Genomic DNA, 21462 nt, shown 5'->3' with positions numbered 1-21462 from the left:
ACATTTATTTTCGAATATGAATTCAGCATCTTTCATCAATAGCCCGGTTAAAGGTTTAGTTATTTTAGAGAAGTCTTTAATGAATCGTCGGTAGAAACCGGCATGTCCTAAGAAGCTTCGTACTTCTCTCACAGTTTTCGGGGGTTGAAGATTTTCGATTACCTCTATTTTGGCTTTGTCTACTTCAATTCCTCTGTTCGAGATGATGTGTCCTAAAACAATTCCTTCTTGTACCATAAAGTGGCATTTTTCCCAATTAAGTACTAGGTTTACTTTCACACATCGCTCTAGAACTCTTTCTAGGTTTTCAAGGCATTCTTCAAAACTTTGTCCGCATACGGAAAAGTCATCCATAAATACTTCCATGATGTTTTCTAGAAAATCGGCGAATATTGCCATCATGCACCTTTGGAAGGTTGCAGGAGCATTACACAAGCCAAACGGCATTCGTCTATAAGCGAAGGTACCAAAAGGGCACGTGAACGTTGTCTTTTCTTGGTCATCAGGGTGAATTGGTATTTGAAAGAAACCTGAGTAACCGTCTAGATAGCAGAAATGAGAATGTTTTACTAATCGTTCTAACATCTGGTCAATGAATGGTAAAGGGAAATGATCTTTTCGGGTTGCTTTGTTTAGTTTCCTATAGTCAATGCACATTCTCCATCCCGATTCGATTCGTTTGGTTATAGTTTCTCCTTTTTCATTTTCAATGACTGTTACACCTCCTTTCTTTGGTACTACGTGTACAGGACTAACCCATTTGCTATCAGATATAGGATATATGATACCTGCCTTTAATAACTTGGTTATTTCCTTCTTCACTACCTCACTCAGGATCGGGTTTAGTCTTCTCTGGTGTTCCCTAGAAGTTTTACAGTCTTCTTCTAGCATGATGCGGTGCATACAAATAGAAGGACTTATTCCTTTAAGATCGGTAATGTTGTATCCTAGTGCGGTTGGATATTTTCTCAAGATATGCAGGAGTTTTTCTGTTTCGAGTCTTCCTAGGTCAGCATTAACTATCACTGGTCGTTCAAGTTCTAAGTCTAGGAATTCATATCTCAGATTTTTGGGAAGTGTTTTCAGGTCTAGGGTTGGTTTCTTAAGGCATTGCGTAGGATCCGGTGTTATTGCTAAACATTGGTTAAGTTTGTCTTCTACAAGATAGTCAGATGATTTATCTTTTTCTAACTCCGTTTCTTTTATGCATTCATCGATGATATCCATGAAGTAACATGTATCTTCTATTGCAGGTGCTTTCAAAAATTGGGAAAGAATGAACTCAATTTTCTCTTCTCCTACTTCAAAAGTGAGTCGTCCTCGTTTTACGTCTATGATCGCACCGGCAGTTGCTAAGAACGGTCTTCCCAGTATAATGGGTGTAACTTCATCTTCTCTAATATCCATAATTATAAAATCAGTTGGAATGTAGAATTGACCTATGCGCACTGGAACGTTTTCAAGAATTCCTACAGGATATTTGACGGAACGATCTGCTAGTTGCACAGACATTTTAGTTGGTCTTAATTCTCCCATTTCAAGTCTCTTGCATATGGATAAAGGCATAACACTAATACCGGCTCCTAAATCGCATAAGGCTTTGTCAATGACAAATTTTCCTATGTGACAGGGTATAGAGAAACTACCTGGGTCTTTAAGTTTAGTAGGCATTTTCTGGATTATAGCGCTACATTTAGCGGTGAGTGTAACGGTTTCGCCTTCTTCAAGTTTCCTTTTATTAGAAAGAATTTCTTTTAAGAACTTAGCATATGAGGGCATCTGCGTAATAGCTTCTGTAAACGGAATTGTGACGTTTAATTGTTTTAGTAGGTCAACAATTTTTTTGAATTGGCCCGCATCTTTGGTTTTAATAAGCCTTTGAGGGTAAGGGATCAGTGGTTTATAAGGTGGTGGAGGTACATAAGGTTCCTTCTTTTCTATGGTTTCCTTATTACTCTCTTCCTTTTCCTTAGGTTTACTTTCCTCAGTTGACTTTTTAGAGTTTTGGTTTTCTATCCTTGGGTCAGACGGTCCTTCCACTTCCGTTCCACTTCTCAGTATAATTGCATGAGCGTGGCTTCTCGGGTTAGGTTGGGGTTGGCCAGGAAATGTACCAGTTGGGGCAGCAGTAGGCGCTTGTTGTTGAGCTACTTGTGATATTTGCGTTTCCAGCATTTTGTTATGAGTAGCCAGGGCATCTACTTTACTTGCTAGTTGTTTAATTTGTTCGCCAGTGCGTATATTCTGGTTTAAGAAATCTTTATTGGTTTGCTGTTGAGAAGCTATAAAATTTTCCATCATGATTTCCAAGTTGGATTTCCTAGGGGCGTTATTGTTAGGTGTAGATGGGATCGGCTTCTGATATCCCGGAGGTATAGCTGGGGCTTGATTTGGAGATTATCCAGGTGCGTATAAAGCATTATTACTCTTATATGAAAAATTGGGATGATTCTTCCAATTTGAGTTATAGGTGTGCGAGTAGGGGCTTCCTTGAGCATAGTTTACTTGCTCCGCTTGGATTCCTGTTAGGAGTTGACAATCTGCAAGAGTGTGACCTTGGATTCCACAGACTTCGCAATTCTGAGTTATGGCAACCACGGTGGCTGGAGGTGATACATTTAAACTTTCAATTTTCTGGACCAGAGCATCCACTTTTGCATTAACATGATCAAGGTTACTTATCTCGTACATGCTAGTTTTCGTTTGAGGTTTTTCTACCATTGTTCGTTCGCTTCCCCACTGATAGTGGTTTTGAGCCATGCTTTCGATAAGTTGGTAAGCGTCAGCATAAGGTTTGTTCATTAGTGCACCACCTGCGGCGGCATCTATTGTTAACCTCGTGTTGTACAGGAGACCATTATAGAAGGTATGAATTACTAACCAGTCCTCTAAACCATGGTGTGGACAAAGTCTCATCATGTCTTTGTATCTTTCCCATGCTTCGAAGAGAGACTCGTTATCTTTCTGTTTAAATCCATTTACCTGGGCTCTTAACATAGCTGTTTTGCTTGGCGGAAAATATCGAGCAAGAAAAACTTTCTTCAACTCGTTCCATGTGGTGACTGAGTTGGAAGGAAGAGATTGAAGCCATCTTCTAGCGCTATCTCTTAACGAGAAAGGAAAAAGACGAAGTCGAATTGCCTCTGAAGTGACACCATTAGCTTTAACAGTATCGGCGTATTGAACAAATACGGATAAATGAAGGTTTGGATCCTCGGTAGGATTTCCAGAGAATTGGTTATGTTGCACTGCCTGCAACAGTGAAGGTTTAAGTTCAAAGTTGTTTGCTTCGATTGCGGGTGGAGCAATACTCGAATGCGGCTCATCTTGCGATGGAGCGGCGTAATCTCGAAGAGCACGAGCTGGTTCTGCCATCTCGGGTATCGAAGGGAAAATATTTTTGAAATCGGGGAGTTCAACAGGAGGGAGATTGTTTGCAGCACGGTATTCCCGAATTCGTCGTAAGACTCGGAGATATAGTTCGATATCGTTGATTCGTAAGTAGAACGGCTCGCCTTGTGAGCGAGTGTGTGGCATACAAATCAACGAAAGAAAGAAAAGAAAAAGAAAAGCCTTAGTCTCTACAGCGTAACAGAAGAGTTACGATATCGACTAAATAAAAGTCCCCGGCAACGGCGCCAAAAACTTGATCGCGACTTTATGAGTCGAATTTGGTGTACAAACTGCAAGTGCACAGTTCTATCGCGTAGTTTTAAAAGATATCGATCCCACAGGGACTTATGAATCGATATACCGTTATCTAAGGTTACTTCGTAAAGCTAAGGCAGGTAATACTTTGATTGTTTGGGGGAAAAGCTAAAACTAAAATAAGATCTAAAATAAATATCTAATAAGCGGATATCGGTATGTAGTTCGTCGTAATTAGGGAATCAATTCTTCGTTGGTTTCTTGGTTTTTTAAAATAAATCTTTTCCGTTGACACTATTGATTAAAAGTCTTATCTCAAACTCTCGCTCTGTTGAATAAACTATGATTTTATATTAACGTAGCTGTCACTTATAGTTAAGTCAAAAACCACTTTTTGAAAACAATAGAATCCGTAGAAACTCTTTTTAAGAAAACACTAATCGTTTAAACACCCTTATCTCAAACTCTCGCTCTGTTGACTTAGGTTATATAATTAAATTCAAATGCTTAACTTTCGTCCTCACATTCAATCTTTAAAAATACTTTTTGAAAAAGATTAGAATTTAATTAACTCTAAAAATTGCTCTCGCCCTGATCTAGAATTAATGTCCAATTAACACTGTCCAGTCAAAAACTCAAACTCTCGTTCTATTGCTTTTAACTTCTTTATGTCTTTTACTTTCGTACAAAAACCTTGTTATTAAACCTATAAATTGAGACCGTAAAAAGAGTGATTTTAATTTTAAACTTAATTAAACCAACTTGGTTTTGATTCCTTCATTCCGCATACTCTACATACCGATACCTAAATAAATTAGCCAGACATGCTAAACAGACTTAAATAATTATCATGCATAAACAGATTCATCTCAGGCAAATAATATAAATAAACAGTAAAGCAGGGCATATATAAATTCAAACAATAATTAAAGAACCTGAGAAATTAAATAGCAGTCTTGAACACTCCACCACAGGCCGGTTGGATTTGTTCTTGAATTCTTCAATCAAACAGAAAAATAAAAGCGAAGGAATAAAAAACTAGATTCTAACGTAAGGTTAGATCCGGTAAAAGGTACACAATAGTTTCCGGTGTAGAAACTATTGTGCGAAAAAGAATTAACTAAGTGCTGAAAAAGAAAATAGAAATTGCAAAGGAAACAATATAAAAATCGTAAAAGTAATGCTGTAAAAAAATGTGCTTGTACTGCTAGAAGAGAAAAATTGCGAAAAAGAGAAAGCGGCGAAGCAGCGTGGAACCTCTAGGGTTCTCCGTAAGGTTACTATTTATATTGGTCACTTGTTGTAACTGTTTCCAAAGGTATTCCGCGTCAAAGGTCTTCATGTGGCGAATGGTCAGGCGTGCTAATAGGACTCAACGTCTCTGAAGCCAAAAATATAGGAGAATGGTGTGACGTTCGTCACGCCATGTGTGACGCTCGTCACAGAAGTGTGTAAAGCGTGACGCTCGTCACGCCTTTGTGACGCTTGTCACAGGCACAACGCCTGTGCTTTTTGGGCTGGGCTTTGGCCTTTGATATTTGCTTCTTTTCATTCCTTTTTGCACCTCCTTTTCTTCCTTTTTTACTTGTGCTTCAAATAAACTACCTGAGATAAATAAAAAGAAAATACCGCGTAATATCGAATAAAATGAAATAAATTGAAGTAAATAATAATATAATTTAATTAAATTGAGTCCTAGAATGTGATACTATTTCATGTTATCAGATACCCAGATGAATTAGGGTTTCCAAGGCAAACCAATTCCAAACTCTTGAAGATTACTTGATAAAAATAACATGTTAAGATCATGAGGGTTCATATAGGATACTTAGAGCCATAGTAAACCAATTATAGATTGATCTCCTTGCAATGAGGGTCTTAAACCCTAGATATGAGCTCGATAGAGCATATGTGAGCATGTGCACTACCTACAAAAGAGTTAAGTTATACAATGACATATTTTTGGTATTTTGGTTAGTAAATAAAGAAAAATGAAGTATGATATAATAACATGGTGCTTGGTGATCTCTCCCAATGCAAACCCAATGAATGGGGGGTAAGGAGGATGCCAAGGTGTGATCCCAATGCTAATGCATATGATGAGAATAACATGAGGGATCTTAGGGTCAAAATCGGGGTCTTACACCGTGTTAGGCCACTGCCTTGGGAATTACTTCTTCTTTCTTTGCCTTGCTCCTGGCATGGCCTATGTCAGGTGACACGGGTGGCCGTGTCATACCTCATGAACTGTGAACTCTTCTTTTTTCGACCGCCAAAACTTTCCACTTTCTTGCATTGAGTCTGTTAGATCTTCTTCGTGGACCTGGAGGGCATAAACACGACAACCAAAGTGTAAAATCACGAAAACACAAAATAAAACTGACAATTAATAAAATTGCTTAAATAACTTACGGGAATGAGAATTAACTTTAAAGGTACCATAATGCGTACACAGTGTTCCAAAATCCTTGATTTCTTGTCGGATAAGCAATGAAAACATGGTGAAAATGGTGACCGATCAGTTGATCCTTACACCATGAATCTTTATATTCTTCTCCAAAAACCAACTTCTTGATTTTGAGTCCATGTCACTTCATTATCTCTTTTTGTTGTACCTTGTTCTTATGCAATTTCGTTGTTGTATGTGTAAATTAGAGAGTGAGTGAATTAATCTTATTGTGATTGATCAATCTTTTGATATCGATCAAGAACCAAGACCTATTAATATAGAAACTTGAGAGAACCTTGTGTGTGTTCTTCATTCACCAAAACTAAATTACTTTACTAACACCTTGTAATTTTAATGGTTGGTTTAGATTATCTGGCATTGTTCATCATCTTCATCCTTAGTATTTTTCCCTTTGACTGTGGACCTTCTTATAAAAATTGAGTGTTGAGGGAGACTAATGGTACATTAGGGTATCTAATGTTTTTGTATGAAGCTGGTTGTTGTGTAACAAGTGCGAGTATCATTTCTTGAATGCAATTTTCTATTGATTCGTTATCTACCAAGAAGAGAGTTTCCAATATACTCCAAGGAAGACTTTGGGGAAACCAAATATCAATGGTCCGTAAGGCAGAGTTAGATGTTGTTCTTCTTGGGTGGCGTTGGATAAAGATTGCTAAAAGACAAAGTTGGGAGTTATCCAATATATGCCCGATTAATGGAAATCGCTCAGACAAGAAATCCATGGGATTAGGGGGATAGCGACACACAAATACTTGGAGCAAGTTATTATGGATAGCGAGGTTATTGGATTAGGATCTTGAGAGATCTTATTTTTGTTAGCAGTTTAGTGTATACATCAATAAAGGGAATTATTGTGTGATAGTTTTGAAGGTGTGAAAAACACAAGAAATTGGGGGTTCGAATTGGGTTTTAAAACAAAAAGCTTTTTCCAAAATAAAAACTCTACTAGCAAGTTAAACAATGAAGAGATAAAAACACAATGATTTTTATCCTGGTTCGCTTGAAACTCAAAGCTAATCCAGTTCACCCGCCAAGGTGATTTGCCTTATACACAATGACTTAATCCACTATAATCAATAGATTACAATAAACACAAAGAATACCCTTCTTTGTCTTCTCAAGGATCCAACTAAACCTTAGTCTCCTCAAGGATTCACAAAGAAAAGCTTTCTTTGTCTTTTCAAGGATAACCTCCTTAAGGAATTAAACAAATAGTTTGAATACAAATTTATGTGTAACAAGATGCCTCTTGAAAAGCAGATTTTACACAAATGAATAATAAATGCTTAAAGAACATTGAATACAAAAGATGATAGCTTTTCACAAAGAAAAATAGCTTGTCAAATAACTTGTGTAGTTCAGTAGCAAGAGAGCAAGCGAGAGTTATTCAAGTCTCCAATACATGCTTATATAGTGTAAGCATGTGACCGTTGGAGGGAAAAATGGGGAAAGCTCCTCGAGCGACTGCCTATTGTTGGATGAGAAAGGAATGATACCACATACGTCCTTTCACCCACATATCCAGTGACAGGTGTGATGAATAGTACATTCCTTGCCCATGAAATCAGGTAGTGGAAAAGTTGTTCGATTTGTACTATGTACTATTTGACCATATTCCCATTTAATCTTATCTTCATATTCATTGGCTTCTGTTAAAAGATGATTGAAGCATGGAGTAAAGAAATAGAGAGTTGGATTCAGAAGCTTCAGAACCTTGACATCGTCAGTAGTCTGGCTTGAGTTCTTCAGTATCACTAGAATCTTCAGAGTCTTCAGAAACCTCAGTCAGAAGCTTGCCATTCTTCAAAAGCTTGTTGATCAGAGTCCCATCCAGAAGAAAAACAATTGAGTTAACATTGCAACAACAACATAGTGTCTCCTTAGAAGCTTCTGATGGGTGAGATAACGCAGAAGCAGAAAGAACATTGCAACATCAATATAGACGTCTTTCAGAAATTCTAATTGCAACGCAGAAGCGAATTTGGAATACAAAGTTCAGAAACTGATGATGTTACACATCATATGATCAGAATCAAAATTGTTTATTAAAGTTACACAATAACAAACTATTAAAGTGCCAAAATTGTTCTCACACAAATACAACATTGTTATCATAAAAACTTAAGTGTTTTTTAGATGGTATCTTTTCATCGAAGAGTGCAATAGGAAAACAGAGGACGAACACCAAAATACTATATATCTTTGTGTATCTTTTCCCTTTCCCCTTTATCTTTCATTTAGAAAGCATTCATTCATATTTGTTATTTCATTATTGCATAATTGCATTGATTGTATGCCATATATGTTAGGTCGTACTTATAGTGATTTAATGTATAAGCTTAGGTCTGTGGTGCATCAATCTTGTGGAATCATCATGGAACCAATTATGCCTTATTAAGAACATCTAAGTAAAGTGTTTTTAAATTTCTTTGTATAAAGCGGCTTTGATTGTCTTGTAAGTGACTTGCACCGGAAACAATCAACCTCATGGTAACCTCATATATCATCTCATGTGTCTTGATTCATTGAGATGCTTCCAAGCTCTCGTATTTTTGTATTTTGCTTCCACACTTCTTAAAATCTCTGATTTCATTTATGGGCCCTAATTTTTTTTAAAATTTTTCTTAATGATAAAAGGGTTTATTCATCCCCCATTTTTAGACCTTTTTGTATTCATACTCTCACACAGCAAAGAAATGGTTATTCCTTACTCGAAATTGGCTTGTTTAAGGGTATTGAGGGGTTCATTTGGAGAAAGATTATGGTGTTTGACTTAACTTCAGTTTGGCATGAGGTGATTTGGATTTTTTGAAAAATTGTAATAATGGTATTTTTTGTAAGATTAACATGATTATTAATCAAGGGGTGAGCATAATCATTTGCCTATCTTGAAAGTGGGTTCAGCCACATTTTATATCTTTTTCTCTAAGAGACCGGGAGCATAATTTTGTCTTGTGCTTAGGCGTATAGGGGTGCATTACATGGCCAACTTGCCTATCTGGTTTCTTTGGATTTCATCTCTAGTCTTTGACTTCAAATATTGACTTCAACATTGATTTCAACTTTGACTTCATATGCTAGTATTATGAAGAAGATAAGTATTTTTATACTCCTTTGGGTTTTACTCTTTTTCTTTTTGATAATGTCAAAAAGGGGGAGAAAAGATGGTTATTTTTGCTGTTTTTAGGATACCAAGACATAATAACATATATTGTAAGAGAAAAAGGGAAATATACAAGATAGGGGGAGAGATCAAAGTGTCAAGCAAAAACTTCACATCAATTTGTTTTGTCATCATCAAAAGGGGGAGATTATGAAGAATATTTTCATCATCTATCTTAGTTTATTTTTAATGAAGAGAAAAGCTTATCAAAGAAGAAATATCAAAGAAGAAAAAGTTTGGAATTAAGAATCAAGAATCCATAAGCTTATGGATATTTTGGAAGTAAAGGAAATTGATCTTAATGCTAAGCTAATCAATTGCAATTCATTATGTATAAACTTTAGATGCTCCAAAAACAATAATCATCTTCATATCTAAAGTTCTCAAATTATCATGCATAGAAATATTTGAAGCAAATGCCTACAAAATCTAAATTTTAAAAAAAGTTGTCTGCACTTTTTAATTCAGAGATAGTTAACTGGCTTAACAAAACCTGTTGTCATTTGAAAATTGAAAAATTGTTTGAAATTTAAAATTTGTCATGCACTTATTAAGTCAGGTGTCCGTTTAAACAAATTAAGAAGTCCTGAATAGAATTCAAAATTATGTATTTTCAAGAACTATTGTCATTCTAAATTATAGCAAACCTTCATGAAAATGTCTCAATCTTTTGCATCAATTCATAGAAGTTTCTTAGGATGTATTTAAGACAAAATACATTAGGTTTCAAATAACCTCTTTCATAAAATTTTAATACAATTCAAATTAATTTTCCTAGTGTTCATTCATTTTAAAAATGTTTAAACTTTGTGCTTAACATTCAAATCATTCATAGAAGTTTCATAATATTTTTTGAGCACTTAAGGTTCATTTATTATTGAATTGTCAATTGAAAGAGAACATCAATTGTCTATATAAATTGATTCAAGAACAACTTCATATATTCAAATTTGTTTAAGTATAATAATTGATCACCAACTGTATCGTGACTTAATTTGTAACGAAAGCGTGTGTACTTCTAAAAGTATTTGTAAATAGAAAGTGGTATATTTTCTATTTGTTGGAAAAGGTCTTTTGAATTGGTTTAATTAAAAGTTCACCATAGTTGTTGGTGTTTTTGGAATTAAAGGAAGTGGTGTGCTTCTTTGTTGTTGTTAGAATATTGTAGAAGAAGTCTTGGTGTGAGGCTTGTACAAAGATCTAACAATAGTTAAAATCTCTCATAGGGTATGAGGGGACTAGATGTACGTTTAGTTTATAAGAGAAACTAGTATATATCATTGTGTTTATTTACTTTAATCCATTTTACTTTTTTGTTTATAATTCATTTATCGTTCATAATTCCGGAAATTTTCAAGAAACTAGAAAAGTATCATAAATCTCTAAGAACATATTTAAACCTAATACATTCCCTTCTTAGGTTGTGCACTCAAAAACTTACAATTGATATCGGAGCGGGTTATTGGTAACTAGCTCCTTAGATCCAGAAGATGACTTCTACAAATCATTTTTTTAGAGATGGTGCTCTAATCAAGAAATTCAAAAGTTATTGAGAAAGGAATGGACAAAATAAATGAGTAAAAAAGAAGCAACAAGAAGGAAGGTTACTGCTTTGAATACGGAGAAAGAGGACATGTTAAAAGTGAATGTCCTACACTTCAAAAAAAGAATAAAGTCAAGAGTAAGAAGAACAAAAGATCAAAGAAAGTTTATGTAGCATGGAATGAAAATGAAATAATTTTATCTTCCGATGAAGATCATCCAAGTAAGACATTAATGGTACCACATCATTCAAGTGATGAAGAACATGAGGTTAGTGATTATGAAATTGATGATAGATCTTTATATGATGAATTACAAAGTGCTTTTAATGAATTATATGATGAATTTTTGAAACTTTCTATAAAATGCTCAAATCAAAAGAAAACTATTTTAAAACTAGAAAGTATGGCTAATGAAAAAAATTTGTAATTAGAAGAAGTCAAAAATTCTACATGCAATAAATATCAAAATCATGAATCTAAAATTGTTGAACTAAACCAAGTGATCAAGAAATATGAAAAATGTCAAATTGGTTTAGAAAATGTGTTAAGTAGTCAAGTGTATTCAAGTAATAAATGTGGACTTGGATTTTCTAATTTTGATAAACCTAGTACAAGTTAAACTATCTTTGTAAATGCTACTAGAAAATTCAACAATAAAGAATCAATGAAATTACATGTTGTAGATCATTATAAAAGACCTTATGTTAGAAAAAAAATTTATGTCAATACAAGAAACCATGTTTTTAAGCCTACATTTTTTATTGTAATGCAAAAGGTCATACTTCTAATACTTGCTACATAAGAAATTATGGTATTCCTTATGGTGAGTATGTATGTATGAGAAAAGGATCTAACCCGAGAGGATCCAAAGAATATTGGATAGCAAAGAACTATTAATTGTTTTCTAGGTGCTTGAAGATCATATACTAGAATTGTCAAATTAAGGTTGATCTTTCAAGATACAAGACCATTTGACATGATAATTCTAAAAGTTTAATTGAATGAAAAATGTTTTGAAGAAGATCAACATTGATTTCATCTTTGACTTCATATGCTAGTATTGTGAAGAAGATAAGCATTTTTATGTCTTTATATCATTTTCCCTTATATTATTATACTCCTTTAGATTTTACTCCTTTTTTTATAATGTTAAAAGGGGGAGAAGAGATGGTTATTTTTTGTTTTTATTTTTTAAGATACCAAAGATATCATATCATATATTGCAAAAGAAAGGGGTGATATACAAGATAGGGGGAGAGATCAAAGTGTCAAGTAAAAACTTCACATCAATTTGTTTTGTCATCATCAAAATGGGGGAGATTGTGAAGAAGATGTTCATATCTATCTTAATTTAGTTTTGATGAAGAGAAAATCTTATCAAAGAAGAAAAAATTTGGAATCAAGAATCAAGAATGCATAAGCTTATGGATAATTTGGAAGTAAAGTAAATTGATCTTAATGCTAATGTACTCAATTGCAATTCATTATGTATAAACTTTAGATGCTAAAAAAATAATCATCATCTTCAAATCAAAAATTCTCAAATTATCATGCATAAAAACATTTGAAGCAAATGCATACAAAATTTGAATTAAAAAAAACTATCTGCATTTTTTAATTCAGATATGGTTAACTGACTTAACAAAACCTGTTGTCGTTTGAAATTTAAAAAATTGTTTGAAATTTAAAATTCGCCATGCACTTATTAATTCAGGTGTTCATTTAAACAACTTAAACAAGTCTTGAACAAAATTCAAAATTATGTATTTTCATGAACTATTGTCATTCTAAACTATTGCAAATCTTCATGAAAATGTCTTAATATTTTGCATCAATTTATATGGATTTCTTAGGATGTATTTAAGGAAAAACACATTAGTTTTAAAATAATCTTTTTCATTAAATTTTAATACAATTCAAATTAATTTTCCAAGTGTTCATTCATTTTAAAAATGTTGAAGCTTTGTGCATAACATTCAAATCATTCATAAAAGTTTAATAATATTTTTTGAGCACTTAAGCTTCATATATTATTGAATTGTACATTGAAAGAGAACATCATTTGTCTATCTAAATTAATTCAAGAACAACTTCATATATTCAAATTTGTTCAAGTATTATAATTGATCACCAAGTGTATCGTGACTTAATTTTTTTTTTAAAATGTGTACTTTCTAAAAGTATTTGCAAATAGAAAGTGATATATTTTCTATTTGTTGTAAAAAGTCCTTTGAATTGGTTTGATTCAAAGTCCACCATCGTCGTTGGTGTTTTTGGAATTCAAGAATGTGGTGGGCTTCTTTATTGTTGTTAGAAGATTGTAGGAGAAGTCTTGATGTGAGGCTTGTACAAATATCTAACAATAGTGAAACTCTCTCACATGATGTGAGGGAATTAAATGTACCCTTGATCGATAAGGAAAACTAGTATACATCATTGTGTTTATTTACTTTACTATTTTATTTATCATTCATTCACCGTTCATAATTCCGAAATTTTTTAAAAAATTAGAAAAGTATCATAAATCTCTAAGAACATCTTTAAACCTAATTCACCCCTTCTTATGTTGTGCACTAAAAAACTTACAAATATAAGGTTATAAATATTTTTTTTATTATCAAATTATTATAAATATTTTGTGTGAGAAAAAACGTTTTGGATTAATTAAACTATACTTTATTAAAATATTTTCTTGCCTTGGTTTTTCTAGTTTTTTTATTTTCCACAATATAACAACTACTTTATTTGTTGATATGAACCAAGATTACACATTGATGTACTTCCTCATTTAAGGACAACCTAATTCTATCATTTTTAGCATTTAACATTCAAATTGAATTTGTTGAAATGATTATACTTTTATTCTTTAGTTCTCGCTCTCATCATTACTTTTAATAGTAATATATCATTACTGAAGGAGAATAGTGATTTAAAACACAGCGGAAATTGAAATTTTTATCCTTTAGTGATCCTTACGAATGTGCATGATCAGTGATAGAATCGTTACCTCTTGTGGCAATTGAAACCTTTGATGCAGATCTAAGGAGTGATCACGAACGTTGAATGGTGACAACGCCTCTACTCAGTCCACACGAACAAATTCATTCAATCTCAGTGCTAGCTGCTACGAATGAAGGCTTTGAGTGAGAGAGAGAGAAACGAAATTTCAAATGCACAAATGCTTTTGCACAAGGGTTCTATTTATAGAACCACTTGTGTGGGCTGCAAGCTAAAAATCCCACTTAAGTGTATGTGGCCCATATCTTATGATATGCCAAAATCACTTAAGTGCGTGATACCTTACCATATTTCGTATTCTACTTAAGTACATCGTACCTTACGATGTTCTACAATTCACTTAAGTGCATCGTACCCTACGGTGTTCTTTATTTACTCTATCTCTCATCAATCCGTCCTTTTGTGTGTGATCCTATAGATTTTTGCGACATTAGCAATTATATTAAATCATGTATTTAACATAATAAACAGTGAGCGGTATCTAGCAACACATCACTACTACCCAAGACACGAAAGTGTCATGTGATCTGACAAATACTATTGTGATAATACTTATGTCTATAATTATCCTTTTGCCCCTATGTCTATATTGAACACAAGGCATAAACCGTGTCATCCTTGTCCAGTTCAATATTGGGTCAGTAGACATTTATCCTGTTATGCAGGATGGAAAAATTCCATCTAGGTCACTCATGTTCCTCAGCATGCTTCGTGGAGTACCCATCAACTGTCTTTATGGTCATCCAGTTACGGACAATGTTTGACCAACAATAAAATACTCGACTCTACATCTAGGGTCCATAATAGTTTCAGGTTGAAGGATGGTATACACCAATATCACCATGAGAATAACTTATGATACTTTGTATAATATTCTATATGGTATTCTCATAGCGGGTCAATCCAGTATAAATATTACTCCTAATACTCATACCTATGTTTAAGACTTGATAACTCTTTATCCACGATCCATGAGATGTGATCATCAGTCTATATACATAATAGTCTTAATGATTTAATGTTATCCCACTTTACAATAAAGCTCGACTACGGATACTTTAAGAACAATGTCCTTATGTTTAATGGGATCTCATGATTAAGTCACACTTGATACATTAAACAGACTATCTATTCTAGGGAATTTATTAAACAAACATAATAAAGAAAAAACATTTTATTATTAATAAATAATTCGATATAAGTACCAAAAGTATTGGCCTCTAGGGCTTACACCAACAATTACAACCAAAAGCATTAGTTCAAAGACAAGCAGATAAATAATAGAAGTACCAAAAAAGGAGCAAATCATTTATTTGTGAATTTTAAGTTCAATGTTCAAAGTAATAATCTGAAAAGATTTAGAAAAACTTATACTGGGATGGTTGATAATTCTAGTGTGACTTATAACATCCAAGAAATTTTCAACAGAAAGGGGTACTTTAGGATCAAAGCAACTCCCTTGGGAACAAACTTGTTTCTATTTAAGGAAAGAGAGGTAGGAGAACTTAATGTGTTAGTGGTAGAAGGAATTGACTGGTTGAAGTTATTATTGTCAAAAATTAGGAAGTGGAGATCATCAAATATGGATAATGAGAGAGTGGCATGACTTTGTTTCTACAAAGTTCCTTGCTATGTTTTTTGTTTGGAGTTCTTTGATATCATAATAAGTCTGATGAGAGTCTATACGTGTTCCGACGATAATACCAATGAACATGCCAAAATGGATGTAACACACATTCTAATCATAATAACACTACTGTAAATAATACATTTCATGATGAAACTTTCATCTCAGCTATTGAAAAACCGAGGTCAAAAGACCTGAAGTTTGTCATTTATTTTATTTTTTTGTAAAAAACTTAATCTTTTACCTTTATTAAAAAACGACATAAAAAGTTAGATGGGTTTGAGCTTTGATTCTCAGTGCCTGAAATTTTATGTTTTATTCAGAACTAAAAAGGCACCTTTATTTTTAATAGTTTTCATGTCGGATATTTTCCCTTGGTTTTTTAATAAAATCGAGATAAAAACTCTCTTTAAATTTTTTATTCCATTAGATTTAATTTTAAGTGTCATTCACTTTTTGATCCCTAGCTAGCGAATGATACTAAAAAATTATTCTTCTCTAGCAAATGGAACTGAAACACCATTATTCTCGAAGGAGGAAGGAAGCTCGACCCTCAAACCAAACTTTTCTTAGAGTCTCTCATCATATTTCCCGTATCTACAAATTCTCCATTATCATTGTTGTTGTTTGTTGTAGTTGTTGTTATTGTTGTTTCCATTATTTTGTTGTTAGTGGTATTGTGGTTGTCGTTGATGTTGTTGCCTAATAATTGTTGTTGTTATTATGGTTTTTGAGACTTATACGATTCATTTTTGTTGGTTGTGTACTATTTTTATTTTATTTTCAAAAGCTATATATGATTATGTATCATAGTTGAATGAAAGCCAATAGATTAAGTAAAGAGTATAAGAATGTAGTGATTCAATTTCTTAAATTCAGATAAAAAACCTTCGTAACAATAATGAGATTTTTTTGTTTCCTTGTAAAATTTTCTGAAATACGCAAAAATATCCAACTGTTGTTATATTCAATCATTTAGGTTATGATGAAATTATTCAAAATTACACAAAATGAGTATGCCATGGTAAAGTGACAAAAAAGACCTATGTCATATACAGTTGAAGATGATGATGAATTTCTGAATGATACTCTAGAAGACATGATTCATGATATTGGAGTAGATACTTTGCAAAAAGACATAGAAAAGTCGTTGTATCCGGGATGCAAAAGTTTTACAAGATTGTCAGTTGTGTTAAGACTATTTAATCTTAAGGCAAAAGGTGAGTGGATGGATAAAAGTCTCATTGAATTGCTTGAATTGTTAAAAGAAATGTGTAGTGGTAAATTCATGACCATTAAGATATGGATAAACTTAACGTCAATAAAACCAGAGTCGTCACCGCGCTTTTATTTTATTCCAAGGGAAAGGGGAAAAGTACGAAAAAAACCCAAAGATAAGAAGTTTTCAAATCAAAACTAATAAAATGCCAGAGATTACAGGTAAGGGGGTTGGTTACACAGAGGGAAGGTGATAGTACCCAAAGTGTCCTAGGTACGCCTAGGGAGCCCTTTTTTGTGTGTACATGTGTTTTGGTATGAAAAGATGTTGGCAATGAATAGAGTGTGGATATGAGAAAAGAATTCATTAATTATATTTTTGTGTTTGACAAGACCTTCAGACTTGTGCCTACGTACCAACATAAAAATGAGGGATCAAAACCTCGTAGTTCGTGGTATCAATTTCAAAGTGAGTGAATTGCTTTTTAATAAAAATTTAAGTTTGAAAGAGGCATAAAAGGCCTAAAGGAGTTTGAATGAGTTTTAGTTCTTTTTGTCTTTTGAAATTTTAAGTCAATATGATTAGATTCATTTACAAACTTGATTAAGAAAAAGAGTTTAAAAATGCAATGACATAAGGCCAAAGTTTCTAATTTGCAATAAAGTCTTAAGTTTAGAAATCACAAGTAAAAGAAAGTTTTGAAAAGAGGGAGAGATTTGAAATTAAAGAAGTGGGAGAAGATGAAGAGACTAATCCTTAGCAAAAATTAAAAGTTAAGAGTTGAAAATATCTGACCAATGAGATGCAACCTAATAGACCAGAATGTCATATAGAAACCCAATTTTTCCTTTGGACTTTAGAATCAAGCAATATCAATACACAAATAGAAATTTGAAGAGAAAAGGCATCAAATAAAGATAGCCACATCCAAGATATCAACTTCATGATCTTCTTCATAATCTTCCCCATGTATCAGATGACATACTCCTTGAATGGCTCAGAATAAGGCGTTAAACATAGGTTCAAAGTAACATCTTCATCAAGACTATGTAGCAGATGAACTCAAATGGATCTCAACACAAGCATCAGATGGAAGTTCAGTTCACAAGCACTTGGTTTCAGAAAAGTTGACATTGGTCAAGTCCTTTTGCATAGGGAATGTTGCCTAATTCTAAGTCCAAGTCTCAGATCAAATCCAATAGTCCACACAAATCTTTTTTAGAGTTTTTGTTGTTATTATATACAGTAAGGTCAAAAGACCACAGACACAAACAAAATACATAAACAAGTATATGCAATCACAATATATGGCTCAAGTGAGCAAAGTAAAAATGACATTAAAATAAACAAGTTAAATGGTATGAATAATGACAAATGATAAAAGACTTGAATTTAAAGTGCATAAAAGTAAATGGCTTGAAATTAAAAGTTAGTCAAATGTTAGTTGATTAGAAGTTAGTATTGTTTTTGCTTTTTATTATTTTAAGTCATTCTTTGGAGAACACTCAACCCTCTATTCACAAGCATGGATCCTTGAACCAAGACATCTTCCAAAGGAAGGAAAAAAGGCCAAATTTCCACACAATACCATGAAAGGGGGGAGACTTACAATCTCACTTACTAGAATGCTATGCTTTTGGGTCAAAATTTAGCGCTATGTTAAGCAATTGTAATTGGACTTATGTAGAAGTCACAACTATCTGAGGTCGGGCAATAGAAATCTTAGTGCTAATGCATGTTAGAGATATGGTATAATAAACTGTACTCCTAAAACATACCACACTTAAAAGAAAATGGCAAAAGAGTGAACCTAATCTCATCCATACTTGTATTGGTTTATGAACCAATTAGCCTTAGGATATAGAAATATCATAGATCAATGAAATGGATGGGATAAATTGAGATTGAAGATGAAGATGGAAGAGAAATGAGACAAACACAAATTGGTCATGAGAGAACTTTTATCAAATTAAAATCATTCATTCATTTTGGGAGATGAAATGTACATTTCATCAATCCCCTAAATCCAATGATTTTAATCCAACAAAGCCAAATCAACCTTGGCCAATGCCCAACAGCAATAGTCAAACTCAACAAGTCAATGGAAATAGCTCAACATAATTTATTCACAATTAAACCAATTAAAAATCAATTAAAATGCATTAAATTAAATTATGGTTGATCAAATACCTAAAACCTCTCAAAACACCAAATATAGATGGCCAAGAGATTTATCATAGGTCAAACAAGGTCAAAGGACCTTGGAGAAAAAATTTCCTTATTTTTGGAGACTTAGAAGTATTTTAAACAATTAAAAATATGCACAAAAACAATTAAATAATGTAAAATATTAATATTGATCCAAAAAATAATTTTAATTCTGAAAATGAAGAGGAAAAAATTTGAATTTTTTTGGTGAAAGGCCCATATTTTTTGGATCAATATTAAAATTAATATGAATTAATGAAAATAAGGCAATTAAAATGAAAATTAGAAATTACAAAAAAAAACGTGGACCACTTGATCTCCCTCATTAATTGGGGTGGCAGATCAAGTGGATCAGAGCGTGCTATCCATGTGTTCCCTAGTCAAATGTCCCACAAGCCTGATAATCACTTTGGATGCTCAGGATTAAAACAATTTAAACGAATCATGTGGTTCAGAAGGATGCCAACATACCGTCGGAGCCAGAGCTCCAGTCTTCTTCTCCAGTGAACCTCACCGAACTGGTCCATCCTCAACCATTACCAAAATGAAAAGGGAGGACATGAATTTAAAGAAAAAATGCTCAGGAGCTCGAATCTGGCCTCAATTTTGCCTAACTCCAAGTATATAGAAAGATACAGGGAGTTGAAATTTGAGGATCATGATCTGAGTTGCTTCGATTTGACCTCAAAGTAACTCAATCTTCTTGCCTACATTGGTATGACTTCAGACAATCAAAAATCAACAAGAATAGTGGAGAATTGAGTGAGAATTGAAGAGATGAAAAATTCTGAAAATCACCTTCAATGTTGCTTCAGATTTGCACGATCTTGCTCTCAATTGTGCTTGGCATTACTTCAGATGCTTGATGGAGTGGAAATGGATTAAAGAGAAGGAAGGACTCTTGGAGTTTCAATCTCAAAAACAGTGAGAGTTTCAAACTCAATTTTCAAAGAAAATCTTCAAGCTTATCCTTTGAAAGGCGCGTTGCCAACCCTTAGTATCTGGGACCTCACTTACTACTCCGTCCCCATGGGGAATTTGTAGCAGGTCCGCAAGTTGGGAAAATGTAAGAGGATATTCAATGTTGAACAACCGAAATTGGATAGTCCTACTAGAATAGTTTGTGTTTGGTGTGGGACTAAAAGTTAACGAACTTAGAAATTCTAGCGTTAATTGAGCATAGACAGGGTCCTTAAAAGATAGGAAATAATTTAAATTTAAAGTGCCTAGCATATAGTTAACAATATCTAAAATTCCTAAGGCAAATAAGCAGGGTTCAACGACATACCTTATTGATTCGATTTTTCTTGCGCTTAGAGCCATGTACGTCTCTTCCTGCAATTCACCTGGTTCACCGTTTCTGAACACTATTTTGTATTCCCTCATCTGTCTCATGACTGAATTTCACAGACCTCGTGTAATGTAGTAAGAATATAGCAAGAGAGAGGAGAATTATGCTTATGAGAGGTGTGGTTTTGTGAGATTATGTTGGTGGTTTATATAGAGATGGTTGTGGTTGGGAATTGATGAGTGAAATAAATTTCATTTACGGTCTTCAATGTCGTGGTCAAAGGAAATTGAGAGTGGTTGAAGAGCTTTTATGGAGTTCCCAGCATGCAAGGGACATGGCATTGAAAAGGGATCATGTGTCATTAGTGTAGCAGAATACATGTGAACGTTAGCCTAGTGGCTGGAGCCACCTTTTATGTGTGTGGCGGGCGCCACTAGGGACTTGTGGCGGGCGCCACTAGGGACTTGTGGCGGGCGCCACTAGGGACTTGTGGCGGGCGCCACAATCTTCACATGGGCGCCACAGCCTGTGTGTGGCAGGCGCCATATACAGTGTTGTGTGTTCCCATGTGTGAACCTTTTTATGGTTTTGACCATAATTTTTCCATTTGAATTTTAATTGACTGACATTAAATAGTGGTTTAATAATTAGGTAGAATAAAACCAACATAATATATAGGTAGGAATGAGAAACAAGATATGGTAAAATGAAATTAAAACACAAAATTGAAAAATAAAAGAATGAGGTAGACAGGAGAAGATGATATAATTCATCTGGTGGAATTAAAAAGAAATGAAATAAATAAAAATTCCCAATGTGTAAAAACAACAATAAAATTCCAAACAAAAATAAAATAAATGTCAGTAAACCGGTAATATTCAAATAAATTAGCTCTTATGACGGCTGCTGGTAGGAGGAGAAAACGAGTAGAAGTGCTGGTAAATGTGATCCAGGTTCTCTGTCACTACATCCATAAAGTCGTGGAATTCCACACGCAAGGTGCTCGACTCGCCTCTCAGATTAGCGACGTCTGTCTGAACAGCTTTGATGGCAACAACATGACCGATGAGAGGTGCAGCAGGTATAACTGGGGCGTGTGATTCAGCGTTAGAGAGATAAGTGTCATAGTGGTCGTAGATTTGGGGTGTCTCTGGAGGAGAAGGTGGTGCATCTAGTGGTCCATCCAAATCATAGAGCCAGTTGTTCCTATCATTTACACTCGTCCTATGGTCTGGCAGGGTAAACAGGTGTACTACTTGGCGGTTAATTAGAAA

General features: G+C 33.9%; 1 pseudogene; it reads left to right on the top strand.

Annotated features, from left to right (window-relative positions):
- Window positions 1-2890: 2890 nt before the first annotated feature.
- Window positions 2891-2990, top strand: LOC127076947 (uncharacterized; annotated as a pseudogene).
- Window positions 2991-21462: the final 18472 nt, after the last annotated feature.

This window comes from Lathyrus oleraceus, chromosome 4 (assembly GCF_024323335.1).
Source record: "Lathyrus oleraceus cultivar Zhongwan6 chromosome 4, CAAS_Psat_ZW6_1.0, whole genome shotgun sequence".
NCBI classification, from domain to species: Eukaryota; Viridiplantae; Streptophyta; class Magnoliopsida; order Fabales; family Fabaceae; genus Lathyrus; species Lathyrus oleraceus.
This window is presented reverse-complemented; position numbering and strand designations above follow the sequence as displayed.